We start from the raw sequence: 6,806 nt of genomic DNA on the forward strand, positions 1-6,806 counted from the left end.
GATGTTTGCAGAGCCTCCTCCTCCCGTTAGTTGTTTAATTGTCCACCACCATTCACGACTGGATGTGGCAGGACTGCAGAGCTTTGATCTGATCCGTTGGTTGTGGAATCGCTTAGCTCTGTCTATAGCATGTTGCTTCCGCTGTTTAGCATGCATGCAGTCCTGAGTTGTAGCTTCACCAGGTTGGCACCTCATTTTTAGGTACGCCTGGTGCTGCTCCTGGCATGCTCTTCTACACTCCTCATTGAACCAGGGTTGATCCCCTGGCTTGTTGGTAATGGTAGAGTGAGGAATATGCCGGGCCATGAGGTTACAGATTGTGCTGGAATACAATTCTGCTGCTGCTGATGGCCCACAGCGCCTCATGGATGCCCAGTTTTGAGCTGCTAGATCCGTTCTGAATCTATCCCATTTAGCACGGTGGTAGTGCCACACAACACGTTGGATGGTGTCCTCAGTGCGAAGACGGGATTTCATCTCCACGAGGACTGTGCGGTGGTCACTCCTACCAATACTGTCATGGACAGATGCATTTGCGACAGGTAGATTGGTGAGGACGAGGTCAAGTAAGTTTTTCCCTCGTGTTGGTTCGCTCACCACCTGCCGCAGGCCCAGTCTAGCAGCTATGTCCTTCAGGACTCGGCCAGCTCGGTCAGTAGTGGTGCTACCGAGCCACTCTTGGTGATGGACATTGAAGTCCCCCAACCAGAGTACATTTTGTGCCCTTGCTACCCTCAGTGCTTCCTCCAAGTGGTGTTCAACATGGAGGAGGACTGATTCATCAGCTGAGGGAGGACGGTAGGTGGTAATCAGCAGGAGGTTTCCTTGCCCATGTTTGACCTGATGCCATGAGATTTCATGGGGTCCAGAGTCAATGTTGAGGACTCCCAGGGCCACTCCCTCCTGACTGTATATCACTGTACCGCCACCTCTGGTGGGTCTGTCCTGCCGGTGGGACAGGACATACCCAGGGATGGTGATGGAAGAGTCTTGGACGTTGGCTGAAAGGTATGATTCTGTGAGTATGGCTATGTCAGGCTGTTGCTTGACTATACTGTGGGACAGCTCTCCCAATTTTGGCACAAGTCCCCAGATGTTAGTAAGGAGGACCTTGCAGGGTCGACTGGGCTTGGTGTTTTGCCGTTGTCGTGTCCGGTGCCTCGTGGTCCGATGCCGGGTGGTCCGTCCGGTTTTATTCTTATTATGACTTTTCGTAGCGAGATTTTACAACTGAGTGGCTTGCTAGGCCATTTCAGAGGGCAATTAAGAATCAACCACATTGCTGCGGGTCTGGAGTCACATGTCGGCCAGACCGGGTAAGGGCGGCAGGCTTCCTTCCCTAAAGGACATTAGTGAACCAGATGGGTTTTTACGACAATCCGGTCGTTTCATGGCCATCATTACTGATACTGGTATTTTAATTCCAGATTTTTATTTAATTAATTGAATTTAATTAATTAATTGAATTTAAATTCGCCAGCTGCCGTGGCGGGATTTGAACTCATGACTCTGGATTTTAGTCCAGGCCTCTGGATTACTAGCCCAGTAACAAAACCACTATGCTACCGTACCCGTTCCTTAACTCTAACCAATAGATTCTGTCTTTGAACCCTCTAGTGTATCATCCCTCTGTAGAACTGTCATATTATTCTTGATCAATACTGCCACATCTCTCCACCCCACCCTTCTTTTTTCCTTCCCTATCCCTCCTGAATACATTGTAACCAGGAATGTTTAGTTCCCATTCCTGCCCATGTTTAAACCAGGTCTTTGTTACAGCCACTATATCATAACCACATGTGGCAACTTGTGCCTGCAGCTCGTCAAACTTATTTGTAACACTCCTCACATTAACACACATGCATTCCTAAACCTTGCTGGTCTGCTTTGCTTTCTCCCTCCATCTAATTCCTGCTCTTTCTACGCTTCTTTATTCTGTTGCTGTTTGTCCCTTCTAATTTTCTGTACACATTGTCTCTCCTCTCTGCTGCTACATCCTGGTTCCCCTACCCCAGCCAAATTATTTTAAACCCTTCCCCACAGCACTAGTCAACCTATCTGTGAGGACAATGGTCCCAGCTCTATTCAGGTGCAACCCATCTGGCTTATACAGGTCCCTCCTGCCTCTGAACAGGTCCCAATGCCCCAGGAATCTGAAGCCCTCCCTCCTGCACCACTTCTCCAGCCATGCATTCACCTGCAGTAGCTTCCTGTTTCTGTACTCTCTAGCACGTGGCACAGGGAGTAATCCAGAGATTACCACCTTTGAGGTTCTGTTCTTTAGTCTTTTTCCTAGCTCATGAAACTCTTCCTGTAGGACCTCAACCCTTTTCCTAGCTGTGTCATTGGTTCCAACATGGACCAAGACTTCTGGCCGTTCCCCTTCTCCTCGCAGAATTTCCTGAACCCATTCAGTGATATCCTTTACCGTGGCACCAGGGAGGCAACACACAATTCAGGACTCAAATTGTCCTGTTTTTAGGGGGTAGGGAGGTGGAGTGCCAAATTTATTGTATTTACAGTATCATGATTCCATACGTGGTAATTTAACACTGGAGGTACATTAAAACGTCAGGTCAAAAAATGGGTTCAGTGACTTAAAACTAACTCAGCAAGCTGGAAATTATGACCTTGACCCCTATTAATTATAATGGCGCAATACAAACTCCACAGTTGTGACTAATAATTAAATGACTTTGACTCACATAACAAGTTGAAGCAGTTAAAATGCTTAAAAAGAGACCAGATGTATTAGGGACCGCTCTCAATCTCCAGTGCTCATCACAAAGCAGGGGAGGATGTTGTCGAATTGTTAAATACCATCTTCTGTATAAAGGAACATGGCTTGATGACCTATGAAGAACAGGAACCGTTATAAATCACTGTTTAGAACTCATCTGGAATATTGTGTCCAATTCTGGGCACTACTCTTTAATAGGAAGAATGTCAAGGCCTTTGAGAGGGTGCAGAGGAGATTTACGAGAACGGTCCACGGATGAGGGACTTCAGTTATGTGGAGAGACTACAGAAGCTGGGATTGTTCTCCTTAGAGCAGAGATGGTTAAGGGGAGATTTGATAGAGGTGTTCAAAAATGGTTTTGATAGAGTGAATAAGGAGAACTCTTTTCCACTGGCAGGAGGGTCAGCAACCAGAGGACACAGATTTAAGGGGGGGCAATTGCGGGTGCCTTGGGGGCAGGGGGGCTCCGAAAATCACGGAAATTCCGTTTGGGTTCGGAAGGCTGATCCAACCCGCCGACTTCTGAGTTTCCCAGAGACCCACCTGTGTGCGCGTGGGTGACCCGAGAATGGAAATCCCGCCGACTTCAATTAAAGCCGGCAGGATGACAGTTAAAGAGCCAAATGTAACTCATTGAGTTACCTGTGACAGGTGAAGTGATTAGAACAATTTTTAACTTACCTGGGGGGCTTGCCTTGCCCACCGCTTCTGATTCACGCCAGGCGTGAAGGGCCGAATCAGGGAACAAGAAACTAAATAAATTATATAAAAAACCTTGGAAGAAAGTGAAAACACTAAATGAATCCACCTTTGAAATCTGCTCCGATGTCCGATATCTCCCTCTCTGATATCCCATTCTTCACCCACCCCCCATCCCCCCATTGTCCTCCCGATCTTCCCCGATCTTCACCTCTCCCCTCCAATCTGCCCCTCTCCCCCACCCCGGTCTTCCAATCCAGCGCCAGATGACGTCTCGCTCACTCTCTCTTTCTTGCCCTCCCCACCCCCCGCGTTGCAGCTCCTGACGGCAGCCAGTCTGTCGATCAGGCTGGCTGCTGGGTGCGAAACCCGGAGAGGACGTTAATCATCAGCAATCAACATGCAATCGCATCGGAAACGGTAAGTTTTGTTCATGTGGGTTTGCCACGCGCACCTTCACCCCCCTCCCCCCCGCTGCCAACCCGCCACCATTGCAAAATCGAGCCCAAGTAATTGGCAAAAGATCCGGAGGGGGGATGAGGAGAATTTTGTTTACGCAGTGGGTTGTGATCTGAAATGCACTGCCTGAAAGGGTGGTGGAAGCAAATTCAACTGTTATTTTCAAAAGGGAATTGGATATATACTTGAAGAGGAAAGATTTGCAGGGGTATGGGGAAAGAGCAGGGTAGTGGGACTAATTGGATAGCTCTTTCAAAGAGCCGACACAGGCAGGATGGGCTGAATAGCCTCCTTCTGTGCTGTATGATTCTATGAGAAAGCGGGTTCACTGACAACAGTTGTTAGACAGTTGAGAGATAGAATCATTTGGCACTTTTCACAAATGAATATAGTATTATTTGGAAGTCTCAGCCCATCAAAGATCCTTCTTTAGCTCCCGCCATTTCAGCCCCTCATCCAAGAGCCTGCTCAGCCTTTTAACTGCATGGAGCTACTTAAATAGGAAAGTTGCACCCTTGCTCTATCCCCTTCCCGAATATTCTGGACTCTCCGGTCTATCTGCCACCCCTGCTGTTGGAACACCTTCCCGTATCTCATCAGCATTACTTAAATTAGCTGACCCTCGAATTTCTGACGGAGGCAGCTTCCCCCAGCTTCAGTGGGTGTAAGTCCCACTCCACCACACTCACACTGGCAGAGAGGGGCCTCAGGAATCTCCAGCCCATCATAATGAGCCCTCAGCACCCACATCACAAAACAGGAAATCTGCTTGTTACAGTCCCCTTCCATGTACATTCTCTGGGAGCAGAAGCAGCCATCAGAGTGGAAGTGACTAATAGTAGAATTACATGGTCATAAAAACTGACCTTTGAGTCACTGGAAAGTTTTGAAGCAATTTGAAGGATACATGAAAGTGGGATTGATGGTTTGGGAGGTGTCATTAACCTCATGGTTACAACGGAGTTGGAGGTCACATTTTTGACTTTGTTCCTGTTAGTTTTACACAGATTAGTCAAGACCCTTGCTCCCCATGAATTTGATACATATTAATGTTCCTACCTGCTGAAATATATATCGTACTATTAGAACGGTATGTCAGTGAACCATACAATGGGGCAGTATGGATAATGTGCTAATATAAGAACACATTCCACTATTACTTTGATCTATGTGTCATGAGAAGGACACAATAATTGAATTTGCTTTGTGTTGATGTCTTTCAAAGTATCCTAAAGAAGGCACTAGTTTAATTTTATCAATGTGAGGTATGAATTCTTCCACATATTTTGGCAGCACCATAGTAAAGTATTTTTTTTAAAGCAGTGAATCTCCCTTGGTGTTACTTATGATAAGTTGGGGCATACTCTATTTTATAAGGATAGAAGCATTGAGGTGTAATGCACAGTGCTTTATTATTAATTTATTCTACTGCTAATGTGCAGCTATGTGTAACTGGCATATTATTTTAAGGCCACGCGATATAATTTCTGTGCCTTCCTAAGGTCAGTTAGAAGTTAATTGCTCTTAACAATTAGAGTTTCAAAGAAAACAGCAGGAAACGACTGGCTCTCTTTCCTTTTAGTTTTTTTTAAAAGTGTGAAGTTGAAATTTGTATATGCGACACCTGCAGTGTGATGGACGTCTTTCAAATCTTTATATATTTCACTTTCGACATGTGTAAATATCTCTGTTGCAGCATTCACAAAGGACACAACCCATGTAAACAAGAGAAAAGATGGCAATCCTGAAAGTGAATTTTAAAATACATCCGGCTGTGCTAGCAATACCCTGTAAATCTCTTTCATCTGAAAGGAAAGCTATGTTGTGTTTCGCACGTTGACATATAAAAGTTAATTACATAAAGTATTTTAGTGCATTAATCTAAAATCTGGATTTTCTCCTATTACTTCCTATGGAAACAAAGGCTGGGTAATTAAATACAATAGTGGCTTGTTGTAACACAGTGTTTAGTACAAGCCAGAGAGTACAAAGGACAGATTGTCCCACAAAACCATTATCAAAACAAATGTATACAGCATCCAGATTTATGAGTAACATTGTAAAATCTTGCACCCAATATTGAATTATTTTAGCCAATTGTTTAAAATGCACAGGTTATAAATAGTGGCATTAATTGTGACTTTGGCACTTATTTCAGTACTTAACTAATCCTTAAATACTAAAATATGAAAACTGTAAATACTTAACTGTGCAAAATACTTAGCTGTACAAAAGTCTAAATTCCCAGTTTTCTATGATCTATGTTTTAAATTAAAAGGAACTTGCTTAACTGAATTTATTCACTATCTCAAAGTAAATGTAGACGTTTTGTGGAATTCAGATTGTTTATTATCCTTTTGTCTTGTGAACTTCAGCAGAGTTTGGTCTTTAATAGAAATGGGAAGGAGACCGGTCTCCTGACTCAAAGTTCAGGCCTCTCCTGTTTAGTGTATAATATTGGTAAATGTCTGATTCAAGTCCTGATTGCTGAATCTAAGGTTCTCTTGGAAAACTAAATGATGCAAACTCAATCAGTGCACTTAAAATCTGAGTTGCCTTTGACTCATCTCTGTCTCGCTCCAGAACGAACTCCGAGTTTGGAAGTTCACTGGGCTTTAAGTAAGGATGCAGGCTTCAGTCCTGAACTCTATGCTCCATAAAACACGGCTGCCATCTCCCGTGTCTATTCTTTTCCGTGGCCAGTTGACAGTCCCGGCACATGGTTTTGCCTTGGTAGTTATGTGAGGATTGGCTGAAGAGTTTTGAAAACAAATTACTCCTGCATGCATGTGATTGTTTTATTTTAAACTGCACGAGGGTGCAAGCTGGCCACAAAATTCTCCCTATGGCCTGTATTAAAAAGTGCCATAGAATAAATGGGTAGCTTTCAGAGCTGACAAGTAGAAGG

The sequence above is a fragment of the Heptranchias perlo genome, chromosome 34 (genome assembly GCF_035084215.1).
Source record: "Heptranchias perlo isolate sHepPer1 chromosome 34, sHepPer1.hap1, whole genome shotgun sequence".
Classification (NCBI taxonomy): Eukaryota; Metazoa; Chordata; class Chondrichthyes; order Hexanchiformes; family Hexanchidae; genus Heptranchias; species Heptranchias perlo.